A 15,790-nucleotide genomic window follows, 5' to 3' on the forward strand; every position below is an offset into this window, starting at 1 on the left:
AAGACTACAGTCCGATAAGTTTAATCTCTTTATTACTGAACTCTCATTCGTTCCTCACCTACCCTGCCATCCTCCCAGTTCTGCCCCGTTCCTTACCGTCACCCTACAATCCCTCCCCCCTGCGTGGAGTACGTCCCCCTGTAAATAAACCTGTTTAACCCTTGCTCTGTCTCCCAGTGCGTGACTACATCCTGGGTTCCTGCAGGTTATTACAGGAGCTGTATTTTTTTCCATACTAGAGACATGCTCTTGTAGTCGCGATCAAGTGACTCAATTTCAAATATCTGTCAGTTCTAGGTTAACGTTTAACTTTAACTTAACGTAAAATCGCTCATAGAAACTGCTCTAGGGACCAATCACTTTTGTGACTTTCTGTAACACTGTTTGCCGGCACCCCTGCATGGTTCCCCTTCCTCCTCCATAAAGGGACGCTGACATTCTCACAGCCCCGGTCTGTGCAGTGTGGTCCCCAGCGTGCTTCCTGTCTCCTGCAGTGTGCGCAACACACTTACTGGAGGCACGTCTAGTGTGCGCGCACTAGACAGGTGTCAAGCAACACAGTGAATCATTAGTGAGTGAGGTAGTCTTCTAGTGAAATTGTGAGGTCATGGTGTTGCCAGAGCCTTGAACCCAAAGTGCCTTGTCCTGGTGCGGCCAGAGTCCTGAACCCGAAGTCCCTGGACCTACTGTAGCCAGTCCTGAACCTGAAGTCCCTGGCCCTTGTGCGGTCAGTCCAGAACCCAAAGTCCTTATATGGTGTGTGGCCAGTCCCCGAATAAGTATCCGAGACACTTAGAAAAGCTGGGTAATTAGACCAAAACCACCTCATTGCAATGAGTGATTCGTCCACAAAATGCAACAACTATTAAATTATGAAAAAAGGCAAACATCAAGCATCTTGTGGTCAACCAACACAAAAATACCTCTCTGCAATCTATTGATAACTATAAGGATATACCAGCATTAATGTTAGATGGTCTAACTACCCAGGTTTGTAAGTGTATATTCCTTTACACTGCACTACTAGTACTCCAACTTTGGTACATGGAGTCATTATTTGTGAAATATACCATTGCAATTGATGGCTACTTGGCATTGGATCATTTAGTAAGGCTCACAATGCATTAATTTGTCCGCTGCCAATATATTACTTCTCTTGTCTCCAATATTCTTGCACCTTTTGTATTTGTAAGTGTTTTTAAATGATTATATATCAATAAAATTAATTTATATGGGTTTAGTTGTTCACACTTTAATTTATAGCCATTGTGAAACCACACACCAAGCTATTTCCATGTCAATTCTGTTGTTTCCCATTGTGCATTTATGCTTCTACCCAATCCATTTGTACAAAGAATGACAATTTATCCAAGAACATTTTAAATGAGGGCGCTTTGGTCCTGCAACCATGTTTATCACCTTCAGCCCTGTAGCTGCCACTAAATCTCATTTATGTATAGATTTATCCATCTTGCACGTCTAATTAGTGACATTCCAAGGTGCTGAGTCCTTGTCCCATTGACTCAATCAATGATCATTTAAATCAAAAGGTAAGAGGTGCAGCTGCACTCTTGTGTGGCTTGAGTAAAGAAAATCATTTTTTTTCCCACTTCTTGTAAACCCCGAGTCTGTGCTACAACCCAGTAATGCTTTATTCCCAACTAAGCCTCGACGACACAGTCGCAACGTGTGTGAGCCGGGAAATGATTGTAAGGAGTCCTACAGCTGCCTGTCATGCGAGTGTAGATCTAAGTAACAGCAAGAAAGAGGAACTTGAGTGTAATTCATAACTGCAAGTACTTCAGATTATCGCTAGTAAGGAGACGTTCAGAAAAGGCACGTACGGAAGGGAGTGCTGGAAGGGTGTGCTCCATCTGCCTGGGAGTTGGCTGAGCCCTTCACCTGGAGGACATGGCACTGAAGCGAGCACTTGTGTATGCCAGAAACGTGAGTAAAGCTTTGGAACTGGATTCAGGTGTGTCTCTGCCTTCTTCCTGTGTCACCTTTCAGCACTGCTACCTCTTTTGCCTGAACACTACACCATCTACCTCAACATCTACTACCACTGCCCTGGGACTACAGCTCTGTCTGTGGAGAGCTATTACACCTCTGCTGCATCACACCATCTGTCCCAGAGTATCTGCACTGCAGTGCTGGTCACCTCTGACCGGATACCACAGGTGGCGTCACGAACTTATCTACATATAAACTTTATTCCACCTATTTTACATTGATACCCAGGGCCACGGACCAGGTCATTGCCACCGCGACACATCCCCTTTAACACACCAACCCGGTACCGAGTGAACCCCACAGCCCTTGGCGTGATCCATGTGCTTGCATACTATTTAGTCCAATTGCCTTCTTGTGTATGACCCGGTCTGTTTTCTGGTTCTGTGCATTGCCTTGTGACTCTGTGCTTGTTGTCTGTTTCTGGCTCTGACATTCGGCTTGGTACTCTAACTTCCCACCTGTCTGCCCCTTTTGTACTTCACCGCTATCTCCGGCTTCCCGACCTTTTTGCTATGTTCTGACCACTCTTAGCGTCTCACTCTTACGCACTTTATCGACCTCCCGGCTTGACTTCGGTACGTTCAGACTACTCTCCGGCTTCGCTGGTCTCCGACGCTACTCGGCATCTGGCTCCGCCTTCACTTCTGCAAAAAATTATTTTCTGACCTTAAAAAAGTGTTTTATTTCCGCCCCAGTGTTGGTCCAGTCAGACCCATCTAGACCTTTTATCATGGAGGTCGATGCTTCTGAGGTGTGGGGGCAGTGTTGTCTCAGGGTCCCGCTACTCTGATCAACCTCAAACCTTGTGCCTTCTTTTCCAGAAAGTTCTCTTCTGCCGAGAGAAATTACGATGTGGGTAATGAGCTTCTGGTGGTCAAGTTGGCCTTTGAAGAATGGAGACATTTTTTGGAGGGGGCTGTTCATCCGGTCACCATGATCACCGATCACAAAAACTTAGTCTGCCAAAAGATTGATCCCCAGGCAGGCCTGGTGGTCGCTTTTTTTTCCCAATTTCAATTTTTCATCACCTTCCGTCTGTGGTCTAAGAATGTTAAGGCACATGCATTGTCCCGAAGCTTTGATCCGGTGTCTCCTCCTGAACCCCCATCCTCCATTCTTCAGCCTGGAGTTGTAGTGGCCAAAACCTTGTCTGAATTGGAGAGAGAAATTTTTGAGACCCATGCTCTTACTCCCAATAATAAACCGTTGGGTAAATTGTTTGTACCGGAACAATTCCAACTTAGACTCCGGTGTGAGTTTCATGAGTCTGTACTGAGTGCTCATCCTGGAATTTCGGCCATCCGGGAGGCAGTTGCTAGGGTTTTCTAGTGGCCCTCTTTGGTTACGGATGTTAAAAGGTTTGGGTCTGCATGTGGGGTTTGTGGGTGTTCTAAAAGTTCTCATTGCCGGCTGGCTGGGGAATTGGTGTCTTTACCAATTCCAGATAGACCATGGACACATTTGTCCATGGATTTTATCACTAATCTCCCTCCTTCCAGAGGTAACTCCGTTGTGTGGGTGGTGGTGGATAGATTTTACAAATAGGCTCATTTTGTACCTCTGCCAGCTTTACCGTCTGCTGAAACCTTGGCCAGGTTGTTTGAGCAGCATGTGGTCCGTCTGCATGGTGTGCCTATGAATGTGGTGTCTGACAGAGGTGAGCAGTTTGTGGCCAAGTTTTGGAGGGCTTTTTGTAAGAAGTTGGGAATCACTCTTTTTCCTCTGCCTATCATCCGGAAACTAATGGGCAAACCAAAAGCACTAATCAGTCTCTGGAACAAATTCTGAGATGTTTGGCATCCTCCAGACAAGACGACTGGTGTGATGCATTACCCGTGGCAGAGTTTGCTTTCAACGGTCATGTGAGTCAGTCCACGGGAATGTCTCCCTTACTGGTCAACTATGGGTTTAACCCGCATTTTGGGGAGTTTTCTCGCATTGACTCAGGTTGTCCGGGACCGGAGGGTACGGTGCAATGCTTAAAAGCCCTGTGGGTGGAGGATCAGCGAAACATCACCAAGGCTCAGGGAAGGTATAAATTTTTTGCAGACAAGAGAAGGGGGTCGGTTCCTGCTTTCCTAGTGGGCGAGAAGGTGTGGTTATCCACCCACAATATTAAGCTCAAGGTCTCCTCGGCCAAACTGGGTCCTAAGTTCATTGGCCCATATCAAATTATTAAGGTTGTCAACCCAGTGGCCTACAGGTTACAGCTTCCCGCCTCCTTCAAAATATTGAATGTTTTTCACAGTTCCCTTTTGAAACCATTGGGAGCGGTCGAGGAGGACTCCTTGTCCGTCAGTCCTCCTGTATTGGTGGAGGGCCACCTGGAATATGAGATGGGGTGCATCGTTGATTCTTGGTGGGTGCGCCGGAATCTACAGTATTTGGTGCACTGGAAGGGGTATGGTCCAGAGGATCGGTAGTGGGTCTCGGACAGTTCAGTGCATGCCGATCAGTTGGTTCAGGCTTTTCATGTCAGGCATCCTGAGAAGCCTGGGGGTCCAGTGGCCCCTGTTAAGAGGGGGGTACTGTCATGGTTGTGGACAGAGTTCCTTCCCAGTCCTCTCAGGGTTAATTTTGTATGGCCTCCTTTTGGTTTGGGGAGGGCTATATATATTTACCCGCCTTCATCTGGGGATCCTTGTCAGTGATTCTTCTGTCTTGGTTGTGTGTCTGACCCCCTGGTGTGCTTGCATACTGTTTAGTCTGATTGCTTTCTCGTGTATGACCCGGTCTGTTTTCTCATTCCGTGCATTGCCTTGTGACTCTGTGCTTGTTGTCTGTTTCTGGCTCTGACCTTCAGCTTGGTACTCTAACTTCCCACCTGTCTGCCCTGTTTGTACTGCACCGCTATCTCCGGCTTCCCGACTTTTTTGCTACGTCCTGACCACTCTTAGTGTCTCATCCTTTGGCACTTTATTGACCTCCCGGCTTGACATCGGCACGTTCAGACTACTCTCTGGCTTCGCCGGTCACGGACGCTGCTCGGCGTCTGGGTCCGCCTTCGGCCACTCCCCCGGTGGTCACGTGTCTCGGGTGCTGCGCTCCGGCAGGTAAGCTCACCGCAACATTCTTCACACACTCTCTGTCCCTCTGTAACACATGCACAGACTCCTGCTGTACGTCTGCAGCAGGATTCTTGATAGTGACACATCATTGGAATCAGGATCACAGGGTTCACCATGCTGCTCTCTGATGCGGCAGCAAAAACTGGTGACAGATTTCTTTTAATTTATGACCATATAGAAAATGTGGAGCACTGTATCAGAAAAATGGAGCTACAGCTTCAAAGCTCCAAGACATTGATCAGAATTTTGGCAATCCTCTTTAGATAAATTAACTCTTAATTATAGAGCAACTGGTTAAAAAATCTATTGATTACACTGAACACAGCCAATGCCATATTCTCCAACCAGCTCTGTATCTTTGCCCTAGCAGATGATCAATATTTCTGTTTTGCTAGCTGCATCTGACACAACACGTTTCCTGGAAAGTCAAGGTTGCAGCTTCTGTTGTCTAGAATTCTGATTATTTTCTATCGTGTTGGCCTCAGATATCGAAGGTTAGATGATTTTCTCATCACTGTTTGATCATGAAGCTCCAGCTTATGAATGAACCCCATTGATGTGATATGCTCATGACTAGTCTGGCGTGTGCTCCATGGATTCAGTTATGTAAAGCTTTCTGCAATGATGTGTCATACCACCCGCTATTTATGGGACCGTCAAGTCCTGTCTTGTTTCACAAGAAAATGTTCTATACTCTATCACAGATAAATTTATCTTCAATACAACTCCATTAATATTTCAATGCATGAGGGAAATAAGATGATTCTAGATGCCTCTGACAGCGGCTCATCTAACAAGGGAACAAATGATGGGGCATGCTGAAATGCAATATGTCCATTCCTTGTACCCCACCATCAGGAGGACCATTGAGAGGCCACCATACACATTTTCATGTGCTGATCCTGATCTATTAGCCAGAAAAGATAGAAATAATTTTACAATTTTTTTGTAACCCAAGCCTAAAATTGTTGCGGAAAACACACAAGACTCGGATATTACGACTAGCTGTAAGTTTCCAGACACATCGGGTCTTGATTGTAGAATATCTAAAAGATCATTTTAATTAACCGACTGTACATACAGGATCTCCTACCTCTATGTGCATACAAGGAATTATGTTTATTTATAAGGTGGCAATGTGGCGCCCCTGAGGCTCAGTCGCCACAGAGATACTGCACCTCTTCATGAGGTGTGGTATCCCACCATCCAGGTAAGGTGGAGACTCCTGACCACGCTCCAACACCTGCACCCCACACCACAAAGTAGCGTAGCAAAGCACCTTCGGCAGCTCCCTGCTTGGAGTATAGCAAAGCACTCCTTGGTGGCTCCCTGCTTGGAACACAAAACGTGCTGGGAGGTGGGTGGAGTTAGATTACATTTCAAGGAGCGGGAAGAGTTTAAGTGAGTCAGTCAGTAGTTGGTTGGAGAGAGAAGAAGATCCCTAGAGAGAGGGATAGATGGATGGAAGTGCTGCAGCAGATCCCAGTGACCTGGGTCTGCTGGCACGGGAAAGGAAGAAAGAGAGCAACATAGACTGAAAGCCTGACTCTCCATAGAAAGAAAGGATTTAAAAAAATAAAAAAAATAAATAAATAAATAAAAAAAAAAAAGAAAGGATTAGTATGGAAAGAAAGGATTAGTACGGAACGTGAGGAGTAAAAGGGAACAGAGGACGTGGGTTAGAAGAGAACCCTTCCTAGAAGTTCTAAGCGCAAGGCCGGGGCCCGGTCCCCGAGGTTGTATGGATACTAATGGTCCTGCAGCAGACACCGGAAGAATAGAAGTAGTGACCACTTTATTCCCACACAAGACTTGGGGGCACAACAGCAACTGGATAGTGAGCCGGGACTTAGTAGCAAGGAGTCCCCGAAGCAGGCTACAGCTGTCTGCTGTACAAGTAGAGTTCATAGCAACATCGGACAGGAGGAACTCCAGTGTACCTCAGTACTAGGAGTACTTCATCTAAAGGCGCTATAAGAGGAGACGTTCAGAAAGGCACAAGTTGGCGGAGTGTTGGAAAGGAGTGCTTCATCTTGCCTTGAGGTTGACTGAATCCCAGACCCGGAGGACACGGCGCGGAAGCAGGCACCTGTTTGTACAACAGACTGTGAGTAAAGCTTTGGAACTACATGCTCTGGTGTCCTCCACTTATTCCTGCGTCAACCTGCCCGGCACTGCTGCATCCCCTGCGCCTGACACTACACCACCTAAGTGTCACCATAACTACTCTGCCCTGGGACAACAGCCCTGCCTGTGGAGGGCTATACCATCACTGCTGCACCACACCATCTGTCCCAGAGGATCTGTCTGCAGCGTCGGCCTAACATCTACATTGCCGAACACCACAGGTGGCGTCACGACTTATTCATTGACACTGAACATTTACAATGGGCGCCCAGGGCCAAGGGCCGGGCCACAGCTACCGTGACAACTCCCATTGAGATCCACCGGGCCCGGTACCGAGTACCCCACAGCCCTTGGTGTGATGGCGTCCCAGTAACAATAAAAAAAAGACAATAAGTATCAGTTTCTGACTGTAATGTCAATTATGCTAAATATTAGGCTTCATTAGACGTCTGAATCAAGGCTAGAACACATACCAATTAAAAGTCTATGGTGCCGAGTTTTTTATATGGACCGTGTATCTGCAAAAAAAGAGTTTGGAGTCGCAGATCAAAATCACCCATAGAAATCTATGGGACTTTGACAATCACGGCCAGCGCACGGATGGCATCAGTGTGTAGCCGCGAGATGTCCGTGATTATCATTGTAAGGCCATTGTAGAAGCCATCTCTTCCCTGATGAAGGTCTGAGCCAGTGGCCAAAACGTTACACGCTCTCTTCTGGAGTGCAGACAGGTTTCCTAATATCTGAATCTGATACCTATACATCTACTGTATACAAAGGCTGAGCCCCTACTAGGCCTTAGTGTTTTCCCAGCGACGTTCATGTGCTAGATTGCCGTCCGACCTCCAACCATGCCCGAATCAATAGTCCTATGGCATTTTTAGGGAAAGCGTTATATACATGGTCATATAACTGAATTACGTGCGACGGGAAGGTAATACGATGCCAAGAGGCACAGGAGGAGGCATGCGTCATGCCATATCACTGAGGTATTAGTGAGATAAGGGCACCAGCTCCGCCATGCCGCATCCATACACATCACAGCCATCTGTCTGCCATGAGCCGGTCCCTGTCAGGTCCCTCCAGGGAATTGTGCGACTATTAGAAAATATACAAATGCATAAAGAAAACAAAGCGACGTATTAGTAACAACATATTAATGGAGCAGCCCCGTTCAGAGGAACACGTCATGTGGAATATCATGGAAGAGATCGCCACAAGGGAAACGATGAACGTCCGCTACGAAGAAATACTCCTTATGTCTTCCACATGGTTTCTCAGGCTAAAAGACCACCAGGCAGACCACGCATTACCATGAGCCGCACACACATCAATCAGTCGTGTACAAGCCCATTACAGTCACCAGGCAACAAAGCAATTCGAGAGTTCTAGCCCACATGAATTTACTATCAGATGGCCCCATAACTCCGCCACGCTCCGTCAGTAAATCACACACACCAGCCGGCACTGTCCGTAATGACACATCCCTGCAATGTAATATTATGGGATAGATCCTTGTGTATAATGGAGCACTTGGGATCACTTCCTAATATCTGATTTCCGCCATGTTCCCATAGATCACAGACCGGGGTCGGACGGAGGGGGCCACATCTACCTCCAAAGCAGAGCAAAGAGCCCACAGGGGCCCTCACCTGTGTCCGTCACTGACTGAAAGCTCTAGGACCCACTAACACGCTATTTATACCGCACAGGGTTAATACCATAGGAAAAGCAGCCGCGTGACGTGAACATAATAGGAGAGCACAAATCCCAGGAGGCATGCGGGGGTTAGTCACACAGGGACCATTGTAGGGCTGCCATGTTATATGGTAATCCCACAGACTGGGCTACAGGTGGTACAGGGTGGGCACAATGCTGGTGGCCCAGGCAGAAGTTCTAGCAGAGCCAAACTAACCACCAGCCCATCACCAAGGTGACAATGCAAGATGCTGCCCAGCCCCAGCCTGCTGCAAATGTCACACAATGTCATGGCAGCGGGTATTAAATATTCAGCAGCTCTGCGAATAGCCCTCAAGGTCACACAATGAGAGGCACAGCCCAGACACAAGGTGTGAGGAGCCCCATCACCCCACACCAGTCCTACTGGGACCAGTGCAGCCCTGCGGGGGGCATCCTTCAGTGTCACCCTGGGGGCTCTGTGCCCCTCACACCAGCAGGGCACAGCCTGTGCCAGCACCAGAAAACGCGAGCCCTTACCCGACATGTGATGCTGCTGCGAGGACCGATGCGCCTGGATTAATGCAGGTAGGAGGAGGGACTGTGCGCCAGCGTCGGGGATGGGAGGACCACTGGGGACCGGACCCATTCACCGGGAGCACGCAGGCGTGACGTCAGCACCGAGGGTCGGCTTACCTGCCTGCTGACGCCAGCCTTGAGTCATCCAGAGATGCGTGTCACTTGTGAATGGGAGGATGGGGGAGGGCAGTGATGGGGCTGCTGGATGTGCCGGCCTGCCTGCAAGAAGGATGCTGCCATCATCAGCTGGGCTTTTCTGCTGGGGGCTTGCACTTATCAATATCTGCCTGCTGGGAATCCCACTCATCACTAGTTTAGGGGTCTTGTGCAGCATGGTTTAGGGCAGAAACACATTCCCATTCAATGTCTATGGGACTGATGAAGAGAGCCGAGCGCTGCCCCCTTGATCACAGGTCAATAGTCAATCAAACATTAGGGTGGACATTTAAAGGGAATCTGTCACCCCTTTTTTGAGATATCATATAATGATATCATTCAATTGTGTGTCACATAAGGATTCTCTTAGTACTTTTAATAAAAATAATAAATTTTATTTCTATAGCGCCGACATATTCCGCAGCACTTTACATTTCAGAGGGGATTTGTACAGACAATAGACATTACAGCATAACAATAATCACACAGATTATAACAAATACCAAGAGGAAAGAGGGCCCTGCTCGCAAGCTTACAGTCTATGAGAAAAAATGTAGACACAAAAGGTGAGTGGTAACAGTTGCCCTGATTGTATGGACCAACCATAATGTTAGGTGTGTAACAGTACAAACACAGAGGGCTAATGGATGCATAAAGCATGTGGGAACATGATGCGGGGAACCTGGTTATGGTAAAACTTTTGGCTGTGCCACACAGGGATAGATTAGGTTAATGTGTTGAGGCGATAGGCCAGTCTGAATAAATGCATTTTCAGGGCACACTTAAAATTGTGGGGATTGGGGACTAATCGTATTGACCTGGGAAGTGCATTCCAAAGAATTGGCGCGGCACGTGTAAAGTCTTGGAGACGGGAGTGGGAGGTTCTGACTATTGAGGATACTAACCTCAGGTCATCAGCAGAACGGAGGGCGCGGGTAGGGTGGTATACTGAAACAAGGGAGGAGATGTAGGGTGGTGCTGAGCCATGGAGGGCTTTGTGGGTGAGGGTAATAAGTTTATACTGAATTCTGGAGTGGATGGGTAGCCAGAGTAATGACTGGCACAAGGTAGAGGCATCGGTGTAACGATTGGTGAGGAATATGATCCTGGCTGCAGCATTCAAGACAGATTGGAGGGGGGAGAGTTTGGTAAGAGGGAGACCGATTAGAAGAGAGTTACAATAGTCGAGACGAGAATGAATAAGAGAAACAGTAAGAGTTTTTGCGGAGTCAAAAGTAAGAAAAGTTCGAATTCTAGAAATGTTTTTGAGGTGCAGATAACAAGAGCGAGCCAGTGATCGAATGTGGGGGACAAAGGAAAGCTCGGAATCAAGTATGACCCCAAGACAGCGGGCATGTTGCTGGGGAGTAATAGTGGAACCACACACAGAAATGGCAATGTCGGGTATAGGTACATTAGTAGAGGGAGGAAACACAAGGAGTTCAGTCTTTGACAGGTTCAGTTTCAGATATAGTGAGGACATGATGTTAGACACAGTGTTTAGACAATTGCTGGTGTTTTCTAGAAAGGCTGGCGTGATGACAGGAGAAGAAGCGTATAATTGGGTGTCGTCAGCATAGAGATGGTACTGGAAACCAAATCTACTGATTGACTACTTTTGCTTCCCCTGACCCCGCACTTTTCATGCATAAATACCCTTTTTATATCGGTTCAGATGTATGTAAACTGCCACGGTCCGGTCCGATGGGCGGGGCTTATTCACCTGCTCCCCCCCTCCCTGTCTTGCTCTACACAAGAAGAAATGCGTAGAGGAAGACAGGGAGGGGGGAGCAGGTGAATAAGCCCCGCCCAGCGAACCGGACAGCGGCAGTTTACATACATCTGAACCGATATAAAAAGGGTATTTATGCATGAGAGGTGTGGGGTCAGGGGGAAGCAAAATTACTAAGAGAATCCTTATGTGACACACAATTGAATGATATCATTATATGATATCTCAAAAAAGGGGCGACAGATTCCCTTTAATTCCAAGCAATGGTCCATGGAAACATGGCCACCAATGAGCAACTACTCATTTGCCATTGATCATACCATTAATGTGGACATTAAAGGGTTTGTCCACTACCTGAACAACCCTTATGTAAACTAAGTACTCCCCCCTGTAAATTAAATAAAACACACAGTTACCTCCTGCCCTGGCGCCGTCCTGGCTGTGAGCACCAGGTCTCCAGAGGCTCTTGTGAGATCAGATAGCCTTCAAGGGGTTCTCCACCACTCGGGCCACCCCTTATTAATTGCTATATTACCCCCCATAAAATAACAGCTGTACGCAACTTTGGTACGTGCGCCGTTCCAGCGATGTCAGTGCTTGATCTCCCGGTACTCGTGTGATGTTAAGCCATGTGAGCTCTGCGGACAATCAGTGGCTGCTTTTGGGCTGCTGCTCCCTCATATTCTTTGGACAAATGTCAGACAAGTAAAAGAGGTGAGAGCACAGCTTTTTTATTCGGGAACAAACAGAAACAATATAGGATAAGCTTAATAGATCAGGAATAATTCATTTGTGTTTCTCTATCTGTGCAGCATCTACAACAGTCTGCTTCTGTCATACACAGATACAAGAAAAGAGGAAATGCAGTCACATGCTCTCCCTGTGTGAGCCTCTGGGAGTTTTTTGTTCTACCTTTATAAACAGCATACATATTTAGCAACTAAACACTCATAGACAGGAATGGAGTTGTTGCACCAAACATATTCCAACACCCCGACTCAACAACTACTCATCCTGTTAGTCCCATTGCGGTTCTGAAGTCCACAAACTTGGCTATGGCTTTGTCATACTATCAGCTATCATCTTGTCAGTCTCGCAATAAACAAACTCGAGTACACCACGTTCCACTAAGTCACATAAGTGGTGATTTTTTACATCAATGTGCTTAGTCCTTGCACTAATCTTCTCAATGCAGGCAAGTTTAGTGCATCCTTGGTTGTCTTCATGCCTTGCCGAAATTTTCCAAAAGTTTCAACCAAATTACTTCTTGACTTGCATAAGCAGCAGACATACTGTATATTCTGCTACTGTAGAAGATAATGCAACTGGCACTTATTTTCTGCTGGACCGAGAAATTGAATTTTCTTCTAACATGAACAAGTAACCACTTGTTGATTTCTGATCACTTGAATCTCCAGCCCAATCTGCATCCAAATAACCTCTGAAAATGAACTCTCCTGATGCAGATATCTTGAGATTTAGCCTTTGAGGCTCTTTAAGATATTGAAGAATTTTCTTAATTGCATTCCAGTCTCTTTGGCGTGGCTTGCTTACACATCGGCAGAGAATTTCGACTGTGGCTGTGATATCCAGACGAGTTGTCGTTGCTATGTACAGAAGCGCCCCCACTTCTTGTCTGTAACTCTCATTGCTGGGTAGCAGATCTTCTTCTCCTTCCAACTTTAAGTAAGATGGATCCATTGGTGTTGACTCACCTTTGGCTTCTGACATTCCAAACTGGTTTAGTATTGTGGACATTTTAGAACTTTGGCAGAGAAGAAAACTCCCATCTTCCTTTCTCTGCATTTGGATTCGCAAATAAAATGTCACATTTCCAAGGCCCTTAGTCTCAAAGTGCTGGTTGAGAATTTCACCTAGCTTTGCAATTTCCTTTTCATCTTGATGAGACATGATTACATCATCTACATATAGGAGAACATACATCCACTCCTTTGCAACATTCTTCGTATATAAACATGGATCAGCCTGAGATATTTTAAATCCTTCATCCATAAAAACTTTGTTCATTTTCAAGTTCCAAGCTCTTGTCGACTGCTTAAAGGGAATCTGTCACCCTTTTTTTGGACTATCAGCTGACAGCATTGACATCAGGGGCTTATCTACAGCATTCTGTAATGCTGTAGATAAGCCCCCGATGTAACCTGAAAGATAAGAAAAACACATTAGATTATACTCACCAGGGGGCGGTCCGGTCCGATGGGTGTAGCGGTCCGGTCCGGCGCCTCCCATCTTCATACAATGCCGTCCTCTTCTTCCCTTCCTGTAGTGGTTCTGGCGCAGGCGCACTGCTCTGCTCTGCCAGACCTCTCCCGACGCCTGCGCACTGCAGGACTCTGCTCTGCTCTCAACAGGGCAGAGCAGTGCACCTGCGCTGGAACGACGACAGGAAGGGAAGAAGAGGACGGCATCGTATGAAGATGGCAGGCACTGGACCGGACTGCGACACCCATCGGACCGGATCGCCCCCTCCGGTGAGTATAATCTAATGTGTTTTTCTTATCTTTCAGGTTACATCAGGGGGCTTATCTACTGCAATTACAGAATGCTGTAGATAAGCCCCTGATGTCAATGCCGGCCGCTGATAGTCCCAAAAAAGGGTGACAGATTCCCTTTAAGCCCATAGAGAGATTTTTGCATTTTACAAACAATGTGCTCTTCACCCTTTTTAATATATTCCTCGGGTTGGCTCATGTACAACTCTTCTTCAATGTCACCATGTAGGAAGGCTGTTCTGATGTCAAAATGTCTCACTGTCATCTGTTGAACTGCAGCTATGGACATTAAAGTTTCGAATGTGGTTTGCTTCGCAGCTGGAGAAAATGTAGCATAATAATCTTCACCATACTTTTGCGAGTACCCTTTTGCGACTAATCTTGCCTTAAACCGGTGAACTTTACCTTCTGAGTCATATTTGTTTTTGAAGACCTACTTACATCCGATAGCTCTTTTTCCTTGTGGTAGCTCAGTAAGCTCTCATGTCTGGAGTTGGTGAAGGGACTCCATCTCTTCATTAGCGGCATTTATCCACTTCTGCTTCTCGTGGACAGGCAGTTTTTGCATCTCTTGCCATGACTGTGGCTCTGGTTAAAGAAGTGTTCTGACCATATAAGAAAGGCGTCTAGCTGAGATACCTTTATTTGATCTCCTGAGTGGAGGTTGACTTGGTTCTTCTGTGTCTTCCTTGGTCGCTTCAGAGCTTATCCACACTTCAGTGTTTTCTTCTTCGGTGTCTGGGTTTGGTGATTGAGATTCTTGTTCTTGCTTCTTAGGTTGAATAACTGGTGTGTGTAACTTCATGGAATTTGAGTGATACAGAGTATTCATCAATCACTACCTCTCTGCTGATTGTTACTGTGTTGGTCTCTGGGTGCAGGATTCTGTATCCCTTTTGAGTTTCGCTATATCCCACCAGGACTCCTTGTTTTGTGTGTGATTCCCACTTGGAACATTTTTCTTTGGGAACATACACAAACGTTTTGCTTCCAAATATCCTGAGGTGCTTCAGGTTAGGCTTCTCGCAGTTCTATAGCTCATATGGCGTTTTACTTGTGACTTTACCTGGTGTGATGCCTCTGGCTAATACGTCCAAGAGTGGACCCTCTGGATCGCGGATCCGGAGCCCCTGGGCCGAGCGCACCTGGTGAAGACCGACCCCTGTACAGGGATCGTTAGGGGCAGGACCGCAGGGGGCGGAACCGCGACAGCCGGAGCCAGCAGGGACGACTCGGAGGACAGGCAGACAGAGCAGGAATAGGGGGGTGGAAAGGCGGAAGGTAATGGCTAGGAGACTACAGGAAAGGTTCAGCGGAGACCACGGGGAGGAGACAGACAGACAGAAATGGACCAGGAACAGGGCAGACAATGGAAACGGCAAGGATAGGCAGGGTACACTGGAAAAGGTATGGCCGATGAGTGCTGCAAGTCACAAACAATCACCAGGCGCCCTCAGAATAGAGCGGACGCCTGATATATGCGGAGACCGGAAGTGCGCCCTACAGACCCTCCCCTAGCGACGCCCCCTACTAACAGAAGAGACCGGGGGAACGCGCGTGCGCGGCCTAAGGCCGGCGCGGTTACCCGTAGCAGAGCGGTGAGCAGCGCGGAAGAGCGCGCGGACAGGGGGACGCAGGTGAGAGGAAGCTGCGGCGGGCACCGCCGCTGAAGGGGCATCGGCGGGCACGGCCGCCGATGTCACAGTACCCCCTCCCATATGTCCTCTCCTTCTGAGGTTGGTCAGAAATCTTTTCATGATAAGGGGGGCATCGACATTCTCTCGGGGCTCCCAGGACCTCTCCTCTGGGCCAAAACCCTTCCAGTTGATAAGAAAAAGAGTCTTACCCTTGACCCTTTTCATAGCCAGAATGTCCTTTACTTCAAAGACATTGTTAGAACAAATTGGCGAGGGAGGGGACATGGA

General features: G+C 47.3%; 1 protein-coding gene across 2 annotated transcripts in view; it reads right to left on the reverse strand.

Annotated features, from left to right (window-relative positions):
- SLC6A17 (solute carrier family 6 member 17) overlaps positions 1-9,555 on the reverse strand; it is a 126,518-nt gene extending 116,963 nt beyond the window's left edge. Inside the window, exon 1 of one of the 2 annotated variants that reach the window (XM_073542435.1) lies at positions 9,426-9,555. The gene's annotated coding sequence lies outside the window, so the exon portion shown is untranslated. The remainder of the gene's footprint in view (positions 1-9,425) is intronic. The other variant, XM_073542436.1, reaches the window with a different exon arrangement.
- Positions 9,556-15,790: the final 6,235 nt, after the last annotated feature.

The sequence above is a fragment of the Dendrobates tinctorius genome, unplaced genomic scaffold (genome assembly GCF_039654945.1).
Source record: "Dendrobates tinctorius isolate UK_male_01 unplaced genomic scaffold, ASM3965494v1 ptg000127l, whole genome shotgun sequence".
Taxonomy (NCBI): Eukaryota; Metazoa; Chordata; class Amphibia; order Anura; family Dendrobatidae; genus Dendrobates; species Dendrobates tinctorius.